The sequence below is a fragment of the Podarcis gaigeae genome (genome assembly GCF_964106915.1).
Source record: "Podarcis gaigeae genome assembly, chromosome: 2".
Lineage (NCBI taxonomy): Eukaryota > Metazoa > Chordata > Lepidosauria > Squamata > Lacertidae > Podarcis > Podarcis gaigeae.
This window is the reverse complement of record NC_139679.1, coordinates 84340142-84360592: the sequence shown is the minus strand read 5'-3', so window position 1 is coordinate 84360592 and position 20451 is coordinate 84340142.

The window sequence follows — 20451 nt, the reverse complement described above, 5'->3', positions numbered from 1 at the left end:
TGGACTTAATCCAACCCTGCACATGTGAAGTTCCACTTCCACAACAGGGCTTCCCCTTCTTCTCCTCTCCCCATAAGTTCTCAAAATCTGCCCTGGTGAGTCCTCCAACTTTCTGGAGTAGATCTTGAGGGTGCACAGGGGAGTGCAGAAAAAACTCAAGTGCACAAGTAGCAGTCCAGCAGCATAGGATACAACATCAACACCAGTCTCCACCACAGACCTCCTCTCATACAACTCAGACCATATGTTTTTGATCTGGCCCTTCACAGTGTATGCAACTTTTGCCAACCTGTCTGACTCTTCTGCCATTGCTAAAGATCTCTTTCTCCTCTTGCCCCCATCCTTTGCACCATGGTTCCAATGCCAGTTAAAGTTCCATTGAAATGAATGGTTTTACTTCCAGATTAATTGGACTTCCACCCTCCCATCCTGATGCCTACGAATCTGCTCCAGATCTACTGTAGGGCCAAACCAGATGCACACGATAGGCAGCAGACAGCTACATATCTTGTTTTTCTTAAATAACTACAGATTCAGAGGAAGGCAGTGCAGAAAGAGGAAAGGCTTGTTTCTTCACAGTGCTCAAAATGGACTTCAGGCTCCCAGCATTGCTAAGAGCCTTAGGGGGGAAATCCCATGTCAATCAACCATAGTAATTGTCCAGCATAAGACAAAACATCACCCTGTCAAAAGTCAGCAGAATGGTTTGATCTGTTCCACTAGTGTATACTCATCCTGCCCCTCCTTTTGGCTTGTTGAAGGCTCTCCAAAATTAAAGGATACCTTCGTTAGCACTGACATATTTAATTAGAAGGATTTAAATTTGCTATGGAAACATCCAAATTATACATTAGAGAGAATACAGTTTTTGTATGAGGACAGGGTAAGGGGACATTCCTACAGTTGCAATCCAAGAAAAACTCAAGGTCTCTGCAGCTATACATAATTTTGTTTATCAGGAATGTTCGGCTGCTTGCTAATAGCATGGTCTTATAAACAGAAAAGCATGTAGGATGTGGTATGTCTGTAACCAAATGATTCAGAAGGGGGAAAGCCAAGATGGCCATATACTTTCTTCTGTGGTGGAAATTTAAATTAATCTTAATAAGTGCAAGAAAGCAATTCATCACAATCACTAGCAAGGAACGGGACTGATCTTTTGTTGGCTTTGGCTGTGCGTTACAAGAGACTGATTCTACATTCTTCCAGAATCTTTCTTGTCTAAAAGGTTCCTACCAAGGTGAGGAAAATATGCTCCTTTACCACCCCAAAAGCAAGCTGTGCATTTAAACCTGAGATCTACAATTTAACCCATTTCCATCCTATTAATGCATACAGGACACAGCCCTGTCAGGCCTAAGGCTACATCTCATGAGATGCCTTGTACTCAGATATGGCTTGATCCCATTTGGAAACAAATGGGTCCTTAACACCAAGAACTTCCCAAGGTTATGTTTGCGATTTTGATCTGGCTGAAGTTATGATTCAGAGCTTTGGCACACGCTCAAGAGCTGCTAGCGGGTCTGAACAGGCACTTCATTTGTTCTGAGTACCAGATTTATGGCACGGGCAAAAGTTCTGTTATCGATGTCGCAGTTTTAGCTTTCCAAAGACTTTCAGCTGCAGAAGGCAAATTGCTTTCGTGTAGGTGCTTCCAAGGTCCCCCTTGATTTGATTACTGTTGTGTTTCCCTTTTCTCAAGTCTTTTGCCATCCAATTTTTAATGATGTATGGCATGCTGTTTTTCTTATACTGTATCCCCAAGAGACCCTGACGGACATTTTTCCAATTGTTTCCCGACACATTTGTTTTTCCTGCTGCTTCAGAGAGGAAAAACTCTGCACAAAAATAGGAAGCACCAGTCATCTGCACGCACACACTTGCTTCACTTAGGCATGGCTGAAGCTACCATGAAATGTCAACAACTGTTACAAGTAGAGCATATGCTAACAAGGGCAGAATTGGTGTTGAAATAACCCCCTAATAACTGGTGAGGTCTTGCAGTGGCAGTTTCTCTCTGCACATGAGAGACAGTAAGATGGAACTGAATCCAGACAAGATGCCGGGGGGGGGGGGAGCAGAGGCTGTGTTTAAGTGACTCCCTGTTCTGGATAGGGTTGCCTTTCTCCTTAAGGAACAGGTATGTAGCGTGGAAGTGCTCACATACCCTCCAACCTTTCGCCGATGACAATAAGGACGCCCTGAGGAAAAGCGGGGCCTTCTGGGATCAAATCAGAAACCGGGATGGCTTCTGTGAATCCGAGACTGTCCCTGAAAAATAGGGACACTTGGAGGGTCTGTGCTTATTCAATCATTATGGTCAACAGAGGACAAAGTGGCCAGAGCAGTTATGAGTGATATTTTCCAGCTTTGGCTGGTGTGATGGCTCTGGCCATTCCTGGACAGGAATCGCTTGGGCGCCATGATCCATGTGTTGGTATCCTTACAACTGGATGACTGTAATGCGCTGTATGTGGGACTACCCTTAAGGTTGATTTGGAAGCTGCAGCTTACTCAAAACACAGCAGTTTGGCTACTAACCAGAACAGCCTCCTGGGATCATGCAACACCTCCAATGAATGAGCAGCCCTGGCTGCCAGTTTGCTACCAGGCCAAGTTTTGACATCAGCTGCTGATTTATGAAGCGCTAAACAGCTTGGGGGCTGGTTATCTGAAGGAACACCTTTGCCCATGTAGGCCAGCCCAGTTGTTATGATCACAGGCTGAAGCCCTTTGGGTGTGCTGCAGTCTGCAGAAATACATCTGGCAACCTCCAAGGGTGTGCTTTTTCTCTGGTGGCATCTAGTTTAGGAACTATGTCCCTCCTGAAATAAGGCATCAGTTGTTGCTTTTCCAGCACCTCCTTATAACACATTTATTCACCCAGGCTTTTGTGGGTATGTAATACCAAACCACAGAGAATTATCTTGCTATTGCAGTTTCTGCACTTTGTTTTACTTAATTGTAACATGTTTTACTCCATTTGTTTTTAATGTATTGTTTTATTGGAGTTGAGTTGTAAGCAACATTGGAATTTGTACAATGGATAGTAAATAAATACTGGTATAACTGAATTTAGCTTTATGAGGACCTGCTCTCTACAGCTTGAGCAGAAGCGTCCTAGTGGAACAGCACAAAAGGAACTTTCTTGTCAGGGATGAGCAACCTGTGGTCCTCCAGATGTTGCTGGACTGCAACTCCTCTCGTTCCTGGCCACGGATCATGCTGACAGAGGCTGATGGGAATTGTAGTTCAGTAGCATCCAGAAGGCCACAGGTTCCCCATCTTCATCTTTTGTCAACACCAGAAATTGACTCAAACTTCAGCCTTGGCACTGATGATGTTGCATTGCTAGCTACTCCCTGCTTAGGTGCAGCAGTGTAGTCACAGCTTGTTTCGTTTATACATCCAGTTCACCAATTGGTGCTAAAGTCAGGTGATAAACTTGGTTATGCGAACTGGCCCTTAGGTTGCAACCATATACCTATTCACCTGGGAGTAAGTCCAGCTGAACTCAATGGAACTTACTTTTGGAACAGGCGTGCCTAAGATTGTGCTGTCAGTTACACCAACAGGAGTTGGTGTATGTTATGTCTTTATTAAAAAATTCTATCTCACCCTTCGCCCTAAGGTCACATGGCAGATTACAACTTAAAATGGCATAAACAGAAATGACAACCATTAGCCACAAATAAATAAAATCTCAAAAACCAGTGAATGCGGCAGACTTCCTCACAATATTTATCTCATTTAAAAAAACAGTGTAACTGCTAATACTCAAAGGCCCAGCAAAAGCAGAATAAAAAGGTAAAGGTAAAGGATCCCTGACAGTTAGGTCCAGTCGCGAACGACTCTGGGGTTACAACGCTCATCTTGCTTTACTGGCCGAGGGAGCTGATGTTTGTCTGCAGACAGTTTTTCCAGGTCATGTGGCCAGCATGACTGAGTTGCTTCTGGTGAAACCAGAGCAGCTCACAGAAACACCGTTTACCTTCCCACCGGAGCAGTACCTGTTTATCGACTTGCACTGGCTTGCTTTCAAACTGCTAGGTTGGCAGGAGCTGGGACTGAACAATGGGAGCTCACCCCATCGCAGGGATTCAAACCGCCGACCTTCCAATCGGCAAGCCCTAGGCTCATTGGTTTCACCACAGTGCCACCCGCGTCCCCAAAAGCAGAAGACCAGAACCCATTCAGCATAGGAACCTGCCTGATCTCAGGGGGGAGCTCATTTCTGAGCCAAGGTTGTGGCGCATATCTTCATGTGATGACCCTGAGGGGAAGGCAGCATTTTTCTTGCCACACCCCAGACCTTGTGTCCCAGACATCACTAACACAGTGTTCTGAAGCTGCTGTTCTACATCATGTGTTACCATAAGTCCAAAATATATACCAACAAAGTCAGAAGATTCTCCCCTATCTCCGCCCCACAACAGTTGACTGAGAATTTGTTTCCATTAGCTGACATATTAGTAAATGTGATGCCTTTCCTCCCCACAAAGTAATGAGCCTATTTCATCTCCCACTCAACTGTCTTGAGCTAATGTTTAGCAGTTTTCAGTTTGGCTGCCTTTTCTCTTCTTAAATCATGGCTTGTGTATTGTACTCATAAAATAACTCCAGCCAAGAAATTGCAGAAATCTGAAGAGGCAGAGGTAGTCATTGGGCCACTCCCTTTTAAACAGACAATGGAGGAAAAACAAGGAATCCCTTGTTGGTTGCAGGATATTCAGATTGCGTTCTCTCTCATAAATGACACGTGACTCCTACTAATTAATGGATATTGCTTGCTGATTGCAAATAATTGGACAGCGCTCTGTCCTGTTCCCTGTGAAATTAAATTAAATGCATTGCATGTGTATTTTAAAGTAACGTTCGTTAGCTTGACTAAATGAGATTATTTTAATATAATTTTCCAGCTATCCACAATCATCTGAGAAAAAGCCTGGCAACTTGCAAACTAATGTAGAAGTTCTGTCTTTGCTTTCTTATTGGACAAACCAGCAAGACAAGGAGATAGAGGCAGACTGTATAAAACTGGATCACACTGCATATCTTACACAGCCTAACACAGGAGCAGTGTGTCCCAAAGGGTGGTTTATGCAATCTTGAAAGGGATGGTCTTCCGCTGTTTAGCCCATGGGGACAAATATTCCCCTCCATTAACTGTTTTGGTTTTAAACAATGCCTGATCCGCCTAAGCAAAGATGAAAGGGAAACATTATTTATGCCTTCCTTAAAGGAAAGACGAAGAAAAAAAACACAGCATTGTTCATTGCAACATTCTCACTCTAAACAGGGAAACGCTGGAAGATGTGACAGAAGTTCTTAAACTGATTTTTTAAAAAACAGCTTTGTTGGTGAAACTTCTGATTCATTGGGTGGTATTCAACTACGTTTTACTCAGAGTAGCCCTACTGAAATTAATGAGCATAGCTAAGTTACACCCATTAATTTTAACAGGTCTACTCTGGGTAAAACATAGCTGAATGCCATTCACGGGCTTTATCGAGAAACGAGTGGAAGCTATTTACTTCTTCTAAAAAAGAGCAAACCTAGTCAACAGCTCCCTCTATACCTTTCAAAATGATGAAGCACAGAGAATTTTAATAGCATTTGACACCCTCAACATCCTAAGTGTCACATATTTGTCAATTTGAATCAAATACGAATCAAATACGAGACACAGGGAAGGTCTTTGAGCATATTACATTCAGTGACGGCTCACAGACCAAGCGTTAACATTTCTCCTTCAACCTACCAGCAAAAAGGAAGCAGCCAGGAGCCTCTGCTGAGTCCCAAGGCGATCTCTCAGGCTTTTATTTTCCTACCACTTCAGTTGCTTCACGTTAGGCATTTCCCATCTTTGTGTTGCGCCGTCTTCTCTTTTCCTGGAAATAGATCCCACAAAACGTATGTCCTGATCTTTAGCTGCTGAATTACTCTGGCTTTAACAGCTGGAGGTTCCCAGGCTGACACCCCCCCTTTTTTTTGTTAATCATAAATTCATTTTTCAGCTTAAAAAGAAAAAAAGTTTAACCCCTTGGCGTCTAGCTCTACAAAGCAAAGTTTGCCTAAAATGCCTCAGTTCAATGCATACAGGACAGCAGCAGCAGCTTATTTGTAAGGAGGAAACTATATAGCTCAGTTGGTTAGAGCGTGGTGCTGATAACACCAAGGTTGTAGGTTTGATCCCCGTATGTGACAGCTGCAAATATCTGTGCTGCAGGGGGTTGGACTAGTCACTAGAGCATGGGTAGGCAAACTAAGGCCCGGGGGCCAGATCTGGCCCAATCGCCTTCTCAATCTGGCCCATGGACGGTCCGGGAATCAGTGTGTTTTTACATGAGTAGAATGTGTCCTTTAATTTAAAATGCATCTCTGGGTTATTTGTGGGGCATAGGAATTCGTTCATTCCCCCCCCCAAAAAAAATATAGCCCAGCCCTCCGCAAGGTCTGAGGGACAGTGGACCGGCCTCCTGCTGAAAAAGTTTGCTGACCCCTGGGCTAGAGGATCCTCAGGGTCCAACTCTATGATTCTATTCAATGTACTGGAGAAGGCCTATTCTCTGGAATATAAGAGGACTATTACACACGTTGAAGTGAGGTAAAACTATGCAGAAGTCACCAGTGTTAGATTTATTCCATTTGCCCAGCCAACTGAGAGAGAATTTGGCATTGCCTGCCTGCCTTCCAAATTTTGCTAATAATTCTGCTTTGTTGTTATCAGTCTCGTGGAGTGCAGTCCTGTGCATTTCTACTCAGGAGGCTAATGCAATCCTAGGCCGCATCAACAAAAGCATAGTGTCCATGTAGTGAGAGATAAAAGGCAAAAACGTCCCCAATAATCAGACCTTTGGCTTTTAACCATCTATGGCCTTTTAGAAGTCGGTGGGATATTTTTAATTTATTTATTCCTCCCCCTGCCCTTAGTTTTAATGTGTCTGTGTGGGGTTGCTTGGTTGGTTGGTTGGTTGGTTGGAAGGTGTTTTGGGTTGCCTTGGGCAACATAAAGCAACTAATAAATTTAATAAATAATAATATTCATAAGGCAAGGATCAGCTCAAGGATTTCACCTTGCACAATGGAGTATTCTCCCACTTTCCTCTCCCTGTGTGCCCCCTAAATCTGTTCTAGGGGTTCTCCTGACCCTTTGGGGCAGATTTCAAGATGGCACAGGGCACACGTTGGGGGAAGAGAAGAGGGAAGCCCTATCATGCTAGTGGAAATAGTTCTGCTTGAACAATTGTTTCATTGAATACTGCCCTTGATATGTCTTTCTTTGGTACGACACCCGAGAAACCTCTTGAAAACTCAACAAATGAATCACCAAGAAGTTGAACATTCTGGAGCTTGGTCAACATTTCAAGTAATCTGCTTCCAGTGGCCGCAGTCCAGAAATCACTTATTAGCACCTTGTCCTCCTATTGGAGATCTGGACTACTTGGAAAAAATAGTGTTCAGATTCCTGCCAAAGATTATTACATTGCGTATTCCTCAGGTTGTTTCTTATTGGCATTAATCCAAAATGGTTATTATTCTTCCTCCTTCCTTTGAAGACTCTCCAGTTTAGGATGGATTGAAATGGTTGCATGTGTGGGGTGGGGTGAGGAGGTGTTAATGTATTGTTTTGGTGGGGCACCTGTGGCTTTAAGAACTGCATGAGAGGCAGATCTTCAGCAAGCTGATCAATAAAATTAACAACATTGAGAAATTAAAATATCAGAGAAAGGAAAATAAATAAGGGGCTGGCAAGGTAGTGTAGGTAGCTTTTCCACATTTCAAACAATTCAAACCAAGCTGATAAAGAAGTTTCATTTTCCATGCTTCAGAATTCACACTTCTCCGAACTTTGCAATGCTGTTCTCAAACCAAGTAATGTGTACAAAAATGCACATACTACCATCAGTTGAGCATAAAAATGCAGATATTGTTGAAAATAGTATCCAAAAATGCATTGTATTAGGGAAATTGCTTTGCAATTGGTGTATATTAGGCAAAATTACATATTTTGTATGTGTATATTAGGAGAAATCTGATTAAAATACTGGTGATGTTTTATGAGGACTTACCAATGAGCAGGGACGCAGGTGGCGCTGTGGGTTAAAGCCTCAGCGCCTAGGACTTGCCGATTGAAAGGTCGGCGGTTCGAATCCCTGCGGCAGGGTGCGCTCCCGCTGCTCGGTCCCAGCGCCTGCCAACCTAGCAGTTCGAAAGAACCTCCTGGTACAAGTAGATAAATAGGGACCGCTTACCAGCGGGAAGGTAAACGGCGTTTCCGTGTGCGGCTCTGGCTCGCCAGAGCAGCGATGTCACGCTGGCCACATGACCCAGAAGTGTCTCCGGACAGCGCTGGCCCCTGGCCTCTTGAGTGAGATGGGCGCACAACCCCAGAGTCTGTCAAGACTGGCCCGTACGGGCAGGGGTACCTTTACCTTTACCTTTTTACCAATGAGCACTGACCTTTCATTACAAAAATGTCACGTGGTAAATCTATGTAGCACAAGGGAAAGTGGTGAATGATGGCTCCATTTGGACTCCACCTTAACACACCACTGAGAGAAGGGTGAGCATGCCAAGCCTGAGCAACATGATATTCCATATGGTCAGTGTTTCTGGTCTTCTTCTTGGGCTTCCAATTCCTTGCTTCTTCTGCCTTCTGGTTCATCCTTGGATCTTGTCTGGTCTTGGCTCCTGGCTTGTTCTCCGATCCTGATTGTCATTGTGTCCTGGCTGTTTCCAGGATGCTGCCCAAGCCCTAGACCTGACCCCTAATCCTGGTAGTCCCAAGGAAATGAAGGACTATTCATTCCAGTGTTGAATCCAGAAATCACCACCCACTGGACTCCTAGAGCTGTAAAAGGTAAAGGTAAAGGTACCCCTGCCCGTACGGGCCAGTCTTGCCAGACTCTGGGGTTGTGCGCCCATCTCACTCAAGAGGCCAGGGGCCAGCACTGTCCGGAGACACTTCCGGGTCACGTGGCCAGCGTGACAAAGCTGCATCTGGCGAGCCAGCGCAGCACACGGAAACGCCGTTTACCTTCCCGCCAGTAAGCGGTCCCTATTTATCTACTTGCACCCGGGGGTGCTTTCAAACTGCTAGGTTGGCAGGCGCTGGGACCGAGCAACAGGAGCGCACCCTGCCGTGGGGATTCGAACTGCCGACCTTTCGATCGGCAAGCCCTAGGTGCTGAGGCTTTTACCCACAGCGCCACCTGCGTCCCGATCCTAGAGCTGTAGCAAAGTAAAAATAATTGCATGAGCAGAATGACTTCCACCTGTACCGTGGAGCTTCCCCTCCTCTCTCCCCCACCCCATGTGTCCCTAATTTCCCACAATTCTCTGGACCAGATCTAGACGGAGCAGGGGGAAGGTACACAGGGGGAGATGAAGGAAGGAAGTTCCATTGCACGAGTGGAAGTTGCTGGACACAGACCCTGCTTAGGTCTTCATATCCTGCTCTACAGTGTGGGCTACAACTCCTGAACAGCTCTCTCAGCTCCTAAAATGAGCAAGTGGGCCCCAGCCCTGGGCAAGACCAGCAGTTCCTCCTCACAGAAGGCAAAGTATTAGGTCTCTCTGCGCTCCATAAAAACTAGAGCCGTCTCCTAGTTTTCTGTTGCTGCAGAACTGCATTTTGTCAATTGCAGTTCTTCTTGGCCCTAAAGGATTTACATTGGCAACAGAGTGGTGACCACCACACCTGCCCCCCGCTTTCCTGTGAATATTCCCTCAGGGTTTTTGTTTAGTTACCCCCTGCCCCATTAACCAGACCAAAACACTCATGCTGACTCTGCATCCAGTAAGCACTCCACAACATAACACAAAGTAATGAAACGCTAATTTACATTATACATTCCTGTTTGTGCTTTTACAGAACAAAGAACCTGAAAGCCAAAATAACACTGGTAAGTTCCCATCAGCTTTTCCTGGCTTCTTTTCCCCTCTCTGTGTTTCTGCAATCATTATTTAGCATGTTCCACTAGATGGCAGGCTTCTAAGGCCTAATCGGTTCCATATGCAGCTGAATGAAGTGGTGAGGTAGACTGTGCCAAGGGAAGATTGAAGTCTTTGGGATTTTTAAATTTAGAGAAACAGAGAGTCGGAGGTGGCAACATGATAGACATTTATAACATTATGCATGGCATGGAGAAAGTAGATAGAGGGGGGAAATCTCTTTTGCAACACTAGAAGTTGTGGACAGCCAACGAAACTGAATGTTGGAAGGTTCAGGACATATAAAAGAAAGAACTTCTTCACACAGCGCATAGTTAAACGATGGCACTCGCTCCCCCAGGAGGCAGTGATGGCCGCCAACTTGGATAGCCTTCAAAGCGGACAAATTCATGGAGGACAAGACTTGATGGGAGGTCTAGTTCATCCTCCAAGGAGTCTGTGTTCAACTCCAGCCCAGCGTTGTTAAAATTGGCTTAATGATGGGGCCTTTGGAAGGAATCTGAGTTGGTGCTGTTTGGTTTTTGGATGAGCAGACACAACTCTCCAGACTAGCACTGCCTGACCAGATCTCTTCTACACTCCAAAGTCTCGATAACTTCAAATAAATGTAAGAACCACAACAACCACTTCTCTGAAGATCCAGAGTGCAGTGTAGTAGAAGTCAGAGTGATGGAAAGACCTTGAAGGGAGGTCAGATAGTTGTGCACAGCAAAAAAAAAGGGGGGGAAGCCCCACTTCTTGACCTCGCTTTGTTTCATCATATCTCTATCAAATCTCCAAACACCCTTTAAAATAAGCAGGGAACGCTGGGATACTCGGGATTTGCTCAGTTGTCAAATTCCATATAAAACTAAACACAAACTGACATGCAGAAAATAGCAGTTTCTAATCTAACTGCCCCCCAATGTCCTAAAGAAGATAAAGGAAAGGTAGATAACAACCACTTCCGAGAGAGAGAGAGAGAGAGAGAGAGCGCAATTACAACTGGGCCATGTCCTTCCCCTTCAAATTCTGAGTTCTTCTGCATAGCACCTAACAGGAACCACTCAAACCAATCAGCTAAGTGAGCCAATACTCTCTTTTGGAAAGTACCCCTTCTGATAAGACAGGTGAAATGTACAAGGCTGCCCAGGGGCCAAATGCAAGACTCCCATGTCTTTGAGCTGTTTTGGAAGTCATTGCAGGGACTTGAGATCTGGGGACTGTCTGTTAGTAAATTCTCCGCTGTTTCCAGTAAGCACCACAATGGCTCACATACATTTGCAGAATTAACACCAATAGAAGTATTGGTCTCCGAACTGTTTATTAATTTTCAATGGGGAGATCAGCTCATCTATTAAACCCCATAGGGAATAAATCCCTGCCCCCCGAGAGGTTTGATGACTCTGTCCTCTTGCTTTGCTCATTTCCTTTTCACCATCTGAACTCCCCCCACCGCCATCATTAATCAAAGTAATTGCTCCGAGAATCAGTCAGGAATGTTTTAAACATTAGAAGCGAAAAGTTGTCAGTACAAATTTGCCAGAAAGGCTAAAATATAGATCCATTCTGTCAAATTCTATGGGAAAGTTTGCTTTGGAGCTCTGGGAGCAAAATACAAATTTGCTCCCAATCTATCTTGTTTATTTTCAGCACATATGTACATGCACAGTGCTTCAGTTAAATGCTATTTTATCCCCCCGCCCCCATGTGCGTATCATTCAAAGTTTAAATCTATGCTGCTGGCTCATAGCCAACAAGGCAATCCATCAATTGAGCCACTGTGGGACATGTTGAGCTGCTTTGCAATTTGTAAGTGTGACTTCTTTCTTCTCACTTCTAATCACACAGAAAGACAGGTCTACCCTTTTCATTCCTCTCACTTCTGATCACATTCAGAGGCATGTGCCTATTTCCCCACAATACAGTGATAGATTTATTTATTTTTACCAAGTGACATAATAAAAAGGTTGCACAAAGGGATATATTTTATACTTGATATGAACAGCATTGGTAGCCTCAATGGAATCTTATGCCAGCAATAGGGGACGTTCCAGGTGCTGTTGGCCTCCAACTCCCATCAGCCTCAGCCAGCATGGCCAATGACCTGGGATGATGGGACTTGTAGTCCAGTGACGCCTGGGGGCCCCAGGTTCACCATCTCTGCCTTGTGCAGAGTCAGTCAGAGCATGAGTCCACCTGGCCCAGTTTCATCTGCACTGATTGACAGTGACTCTCCGTGTTCTCTGGCGGGGGAGGGGGCTCTTTCTCAGCATTGCTACCTGAGATCTTTTTAACTGGAGATACCAGCTTGGAATCTCCCCATCTGCAAAGCAGGTGCTCCCCCAGTGAGCTTAGTCTATTCCTTTACAGCAGGCGTGTCCATGAGAATGCTGGGACTTTGATCCTTGCTTGCAAATGGGCTTATCCAGTACACATGTCCCATTAGCAAAGTTTGGTCCTTTTTGCCAACACAACTTCTCAAATGAAAAGTCACAATCTCTCCTCTTTTCTTTTTTTTTTTGTATCATTCTATTTTATACCAATGATGCTTCACCTCAAACATTTTAGAGCCTCAGTTTTGAACAAACAAAATCTTATAAGATGGATGACGAGAGAGAACCTGGAATGTTGTTAAAAGGAAAACTCCCATGGTGAGGACAAATGATGACCATTTCTACCTTCTCAGTCTAATGATAGAAAAGACCTCTGCTAATTAAAGGTGGAGCCCCCAGGTCTCAGCTGATCGCCCATATGACTGAGTCATATTTGGTGGCCAGTGGTCTACCAATGTCTCTCAGAGGTCTTATTGGATTATCATGTTCTAGCTAGAGGTTGTTAATTTGCAACAGAACATATCCTAAGAGCAAACTGCAACTTCCAGGACATGAGGATGCTGAGCAGCAAATATGAACCATTAGACCAGCAGCATATTTCACCTGTTACATCTATAGACAGGCACATTGAAAAATCTTTTAGTAGAGGCTTGTCCATTAGAGTGAATGAATCACAGCTCTACCAACCTCAGTAAACCCGACCTCCCTCCCTCCTTTACTTACAACCTATCAGGGGGAAGTCTCCACCTGTCCTCAGCTCCGGTTCCACCTATTGTTGTTCTCTCTGCTTTCTGCCCTGCCAGTCTAAATGGGCACCAGCCACCACTGTATTGTATTTTATGGTATATAGAAAGTTCTTTGGGTAATCCAGCTAATCACCTCTTCCCCTACTCAGGGAGATATTAGCATATTTTAGACACTAAGGAAGACTGCAACAACAGGAGCCAGCTCCAGAGATTAGTGGGGTCCCAGGGAAAAGAGCTCTTTGCTGCGATCCATCAGTGACTGCTGGTGGGCTTATGTGGTGGTAGCAGCAAGAGTGCTTCAAAAGATTGGCTCTAGCTGCCATTTTAATTCCTGACATAGTGTTCTTCCAGGCCATTGTGGGGAATTTAAGTGGTGGCTAGATCGAGACACCTGAGGGAGACATTTTAAAGGGGGGGGGGAGCTAAGAGAGGTCTCAGCGGTGGGCCTACCAAACAGCTAAATAACATGGAAGCTGCCCAAGGATTCCAGGTGCTGATGCCAGTTCTGGCAGCCACGCCATTTCCTATCCTTTTCCTGAACTGGCTCTCTCAGCCTCTTTCCTTCCCTGCTGGCTGTGAAATAAAATTAGAGACCTCTTGGCCCTAAGGGATGAGAGAGGAAAGGTGGATGTGAGGGCTGGTGGAGGAATGAGGGGGGGGGCACTTTTATAAGGTGCACACACTGGCCGAAGGTTTCCCTGAATTAAGCCATATTTTAAACCTGCTGATCCTGATACTGTACAGACTTTTAACTTTATACTCCTATGGTTGTGGCTTCACAGCAGCTTCCACTAGAAACCACTGAAGTCTGTAGGTCAACAGCTTTTGCAGTCTCAATTCATTTGCAGCTTAAGGACCTTAGCTGGGCTAGGTCGATTTTTTGGGTGATTTCCAAGAAACACGTAAGTGTTGAAGGAAATGTGCTATTGAGTCACCCGACAGGGAGCATCATGTTACTTCTGAGTCAGATGAAGTATTGCTTCGGTTTCCTAGTCCCTGCATTGCTTTATTTATACCATTCTAGTGGAATTAGGGGGGAGGGGGAATATGTTTATATGCACAATGGAACAGGATTCTAAGGCAGTTTGGCATCAAAGGCCAAAAACCAGTGCACTTCTCCTTTTTTGTTTTTCTCAGACTCATATTGTGCAGTGAAATGGTTTGGTTGGTTCAAGATCAGGGCATAATTTGGAAACGGCATGTAAGCAAACAGAGAAGTGAGTCAATTCAGTGTGGTGGTAATGATGCCCATCAAGCCTTAAGAAGAGGGAGGGAGGAAGAAAAGAGAAAGAAATGGACCTGTTGCTGCTGAGGGTTGCTTCTCGCAAGTAATATTAAATTAACAACAACAACAACAACAACAACAACAACAACAACAACAACAACAACAACAACAACAGTGCTTTGCATCCATTGAGAAGGACAGAAATCAAGGGCTTTCTTGTCAAAACACAGAGAAATACAGGCAAGTGTTAGCATGTTGCCATTCTTCAGTGACCTGAGGGGGGCAGCCATACTTTGGACTTGGAGATAACCATTTTCAAATGTCAGGCACTCTGAAGAAACGGTATTGCTTTACCTTGAACCAGCCCTTTCTCTTGGATGCCAGTATCTATGCCTAAGAAGAAAACATAAAAGAAGCGAACGATGCTGGTATACCAAATGTATTGCAGTTTAGGAATCGATATGCTGTGTTAAGGATCAACACTTCATGTAACACCCTCGCACTTGCTTGCTTTGCTGGGGCAGACTAATGAGTGCATATGCCCCAAAAATACATATATGAGATCATCACATACTGTGACCTACATATAGAGAGGATTGCTTTCCTACACTCAGCTGCTGTTCAGTGGTTTGCTTACAATGGTTTTTTTCCTTAATTGGGTACAAACACACGAGGACAAATCACAGGTCAGTCATTTTATTTATTCTTTCCTCTCTTTTATTTTCTACTGCTGGCGCAGGGTAGCTTGTGGGGGTGGGGAGGACAATCAGGGTTTTTCACTTTAGGCACTAAAATGCCTTTGGGCAAGGTGACGATAGAATGCCTATCCCTCGCACTGGTTGAGAATAAGGATGCTGCTGTAAGCATCCAGGCAAGAATCCAGCTGGGCCATGAGCATCCAAAAATAGCTAGAGGCCTCCAAGCATAATGAGCAGGCTGTGTTTGGGCTGGCCCTGGGCCAGACCAAAGGCTCAAAGTATGTGAGATGGCTTCAGAGCAGAGTCCAAGGATATCCTTGGCTGCACTGGGACATCACCTCCCATGGCCCCGAGCATGACAAGGGGGCAATTACACCACTGCCCCCCTGCCACTTTTGAGGTGCAAGGCGGGGATCGAGCACAAGCCCGACTAGCTTCTGTTTTGTTTTGGCAGAACAGCTGCATTCTGCTTTCTTCCATCCACAGATGAGCTAGTGGAATAGGATTTCAGTACCAGCTGAAGCAGACCTAAGAGTAGACTCAGTGCATGGTGGGGGCAGCTGCTTAGAATCTGGCTGTGCAGAGAATACTGTTAAGACTTTGGCCATGTTGCAAGTTGAACATTTCACTGGATTTAAGAGATGCTGTGGATGAGAAAATCTGTGCGCTGCAGTTTTTAGACACAATAGTTTATGATTGCCTCTTATAAATCATAGCCTAGTGGTGTGCCTCCATTATTTAAATAATGCCTAACTTACCGGCCTGCACTGAAGTGTACTCAATGTAGTGCAAGGCTCAGGAAATGCTGAAACAGGGAAGCGTTGTACTGCATAGATTCTGAATGAACACACTTTTAATAACTTTGTTGACGGCCACCCACAGTTGCCCTGCTTGATATAAGGCATTAGCAAGACCACAAAGGGTGATGCCTCCCCAATTCCTCAGCAATACACCCACTTCTGAGTTAAGAGTGTGGCTCCAGTTGTTGTACAGGCGAGCAATTCACTGGTTAAACCTAAAGTAATACAAGTAAAGGACGCAGGTGGCGCTGTGGGTTAAAGCCTCAGCGCCTAGGACTTGCCGATCGAAAGGTCGGCGGTTTGAATCCCTGCGGCGGGGTGCGCTCCCACTGCTCGGTCCCAGCGCCTGCCAACCTAGCAGTTCGAAAGCACCTCCGGGTGCAAGTAGATAAATAGGGACCGCTTACCAGCGGGAAGGTAAACGGCGTTTCCGTGTGCGGCTCTGGCTCGCCAGAGCAGCGATGTCACACTGGCCACGTGACCCGGAAGTGTCTCCGGACAGCGCTGGCCCCTGGCCTCTTGAGTGAGATGGGCGCACAACCCCAGAGTCTGTCAAGACTGGCCCGTACGGGCAGGGGTACCTTTACCTTTACCTAATACAAGTAACCTTTGGGGAGATGCAGAAAAGGAGACCTAGTGATTGGATCTGTTGCTTTATTCAATCTGCATATGAACCATTCTATATATTTAAACATACTATCTGCTAATAAAACTTGACCCAGCAGTTAGATGAGACAATTCCACATGGTGTATTTCAAGATGGGCAGTGTTCAACACACAGAGAGACAACACACAGTCCCATGGCTGGCCATGATGACTCTGGCTCTCTTGCCATTTTATTCATTAGCAATAAGAGCAAGCAATACGGCTTATTTAATGGGTATGACCATTTAATTAAAACAGTTAAACCAGCAACAGGTAAAGCTATAGCCAGCAGTATGCAATGAAAAGAGAAGAGGCGAAACTGACTTGTAATAGTTACATTCTTCCATTGTTGTTGTTTTACACCCATTGTAGGCATATATACTTAGAAATAAGTCCCATGACACTGAATGGAGCTTACTTCAGTGTGTGTGTGTGTGTGTGTGTGTGTGTGTGTGAGATCGAATCACAGCTTCAAGTAAATTTCATAGGTATGCATGAAGCAGCCTCCCTGGAATTTGCTATTCCTCTCGCCTCCTGCCAAGGTCTCATCACTTCTCAGTGCTTAATACTGGGGGTCAGGTTTTCATATATGAGAGCAGCTGCTGACACATCTCCAAAATAGCAGCACAGAGAATGTTAATATTAAGCATGCATGCGATGTTCTTATCCCCTTAGCCTTTTTGTCTGCAAACGGACAGGTATATCTCCTTTCATATGTTAGTAAGCGGAGAGGATGTCGCCCAGCACCACACAGTTCAAAGCTCACTCAGCACATATCCTGTCTGTCACTGGAGCGTCCCAGTAGCAGGCTGATGCTGACCTGTTTGAAGGCGTTCTGTCAAGGATTCCAGGGACAGGGAGCAATTACCTGGCTTTAGTTCTGCTATCCAGCAGCTGTTCTGTTCAGGAGAGGCCACAGAGGGATTACATTTGCATTTTACCTTTCACCAGCAGGCGCTAGGCATACTGAAAAAATGAAGCCAACCTTCCAAACAGAATGGGTTGCAATACAGAGATCGCTGGGTGGAATGCAATCTGTAAGCTGTTTGCGTGGGTTATAGATCAAGAGGCAAATAATGTTCATTTCGCAGGTGCAAGGAATCGGTCCGTCAGCATGGCAGAACCTACAGTTTGAAACTCCCTGTCCATTAATATTAGGCAGGCACCTTTGCTAAATTGCTTTCAGTACCTGCAAAAAAAAATGTTTCCGTTTAGCCAATTCTACCCAGGCATACCCGTTTCTTTTTAAACTACTTGCTTTTCCTTATAATTTGATTAGTATTACTTTTATTCATTTTCCAGGTTCGGTTTTACTGGTGCTTTATGAATATTTTACATTGTTTTACCTTAACCCCTTTGAGGTATTTGTATATTAAATGGCATCTAAATCATGTTAATAATTGGACTGGCAACTGGAGATGGAACAGCATCTTCCACTGCAACTGAGGGCAGCAGGCTAGCTTAGGGAGTGCAGGGGCCTGCCATGCATCACAAAGCTGTTCTGACAGTTCATCATTGCTGGCAACCCCACAGAATTTGATGTCTGAGGCAGCTGCCTCACTCTGCCTAACAGGAAGGCCTGCCCTACAGCCCAAGCACCCGGTTCAAGGAAGTTAACACCTTAAGGCTTCCTGAAGAACAGCCAAAGGGTACCTCTCTGCAGAACGCTGATCCCCAACACTATTGAAGATAGTTTGTGCACTTCCCTCACAAACAAGGAGGAGTGATTTCATCTTGTGATGTGCAGAGCTGGGGAAGTTCAGGATACTACAGATACAAACCAAGACATAGCAGAAAATGCTGGCAGCTTATGTGATGAAAGGCAAGTGTTGTTGGTTTTTGTCAGTGTGTTTCAACTCACCTGAGGAGACCATCAGAAATAAGCAAGAGTCCCACCACTATACCTCATAGCACTTCAAATATAACCAACATGAAAGAAGCATTCTTGTTCCTATGTAGCCTCACTTGCCTCAGATTTTGCTCAGAAGGGGTAGAATCTCAGCTTTGAAGCATGGCTACTGGACGATTTCACACAAAATACAAATTTCAATACAAGTAGCCATCCATCCTTGTGTGTCGCACTGCTTGGCTTTCATGATCAAAGAAGGATATGAATTTAAGATGACTAATTCAACTGTCTTCTCTAGTATTTACCAGTTCTTTCTTTTAAAGGAGCAACTCCTTCCAGAAACCCTTATGCCAGCATGCAGGGAAAAGATTAACTGAACTGCGTGAATGAAAATGAATATGAGGTGAATATGATGACCATTGTGACAAAGTAAATGAGCCCATGAGCAATGAAAAGAAAACATTAGCACCTCTGCAAATGGTCATGCTAACACTGGCAAGTATGATGTGATAGCATTTTAATTTTATATATATATAAAAATATTCCCAAAGATATCAGAGGAATTGATACACTGACTCATTGTAACATATATTTTGTACACGTATTTTATAGTAGGATTATTACTATTGAGCATTTATATAACACCAATGTTATGCGAGGTGCTATCCTATAAGCCAGTGGTTCCCAATTGGTAACCCACCCAGGGGGTCCATAGCACATACCCGTCAACTGACCAGGGCTTCCTGTTTTCAGAGACCATGCTCTCATGCAAGAGCACAGTGCCCAAAAATGTGTGAGATCAAAAACTATCTGACAGGAATACATGACGAAGGTTGATTACAACCAGTTCTATTTCTCTAGAAAAAGAAGTGTTGGAACTTACCACGAACGCCTCCCTTGTTCTCTAATAATGGCAACGATGCCCGCCTGAGGTGCCGGAACTGAGTTCCGGCGATTTCCAGTTGAGAAAAAGCCCTGATTACAACTGAGTCTACACACACATACAGAGGGAAGGAAAACAGGGTACATCCCCACCCCAATATTCGGCAGACTGCAACCCTCTTCAGGGGTTAAATTCTCTTAACAATTAATATTGCATGCTCTCTCATTAGTTGTTCACTTTCATGTATTCTGTTTTTGACCAACAAAGGCTGAAGATGCAGAGAAAAGGGGCAAGTCAATATAGGGATGTGCAACCCTAGTTACACAGATCCACTGGGTCCCTCTCCCACTCCCCCTTTCCCATATCATTGCCACCCAAGGCTCCCATTTTGTGCAGGTGTCTGATTGTCTCAACATTTGTGGATGTGTTCTATATCACAAATGAGATTGCTCTGTGGCTAAGAAAAACAAAAGGGCTATTTCAATACCGCAGTTTTGATCAAAGGTCTTCAGATGGCTCAGTGTTTTGTTCTGTTTTGTTTTAATTAAGCTGAATACAATTTGAGATGCCATTAATACAAAACAGATCTTGCTGCAGAGCTGGTTGGAGCCGTATTATGTCAGGGAATGATAAACACACAAACTTAATCCAGGGACAGTCTTGAATGAGAAACAAGATGAGCAAGAATGATACTGTGGTCCTACTTATTCACAAGGTTCCCTCTTACATATATGCTGATGAATCAAGCCTTTGAACATAAGCACCAGTATTTTGGCCAAATTGTAAAAGAAATCCTGAATAAATAGAAGCATTCAATTTTGGGGGGCAGTCCTTTGTATCATTGTAGGTCACACCAATTTAACTGTAGTAAACTGGGCAGTGCAACAGAAACTCAACCCCAGGTTACAGTGGTGCCTCGCAAGACGAAATTAATCCGTTCCGTGATTCTCTTCGTCTAGCGGTTTTTTCATCTTGCGAAGCAAGCCCATTGACAGCTTAGCGGATTAGCGCTATTAGCGGTCTAGCGGCTTTTAGCGATCAGCTGAGAAGCGGCTTATCAGCGGAACAGCTGATAAGCGGCTTAGCGCTTAGGGAAAGGGCAGAAAAAAGCGAGAAAAAAACGCGGGAACTCGCAAGATTTTTTCGTCTTGCGAAGCAACCCCATAGAGAAATTCGTTTAGCGAAGCGCCTCCAAAAAAGGAAAACCCTTTCGTCTAGCGGGTTTCTCGTCTTGCGAGGCGTTCGTCTTGCGGGGCACCACTGTATTCAAAAACACTGTGGTCCAACAGAATACCATCCAAAGAGCAACTGCAATTCAGGACAGTTTCAGTGT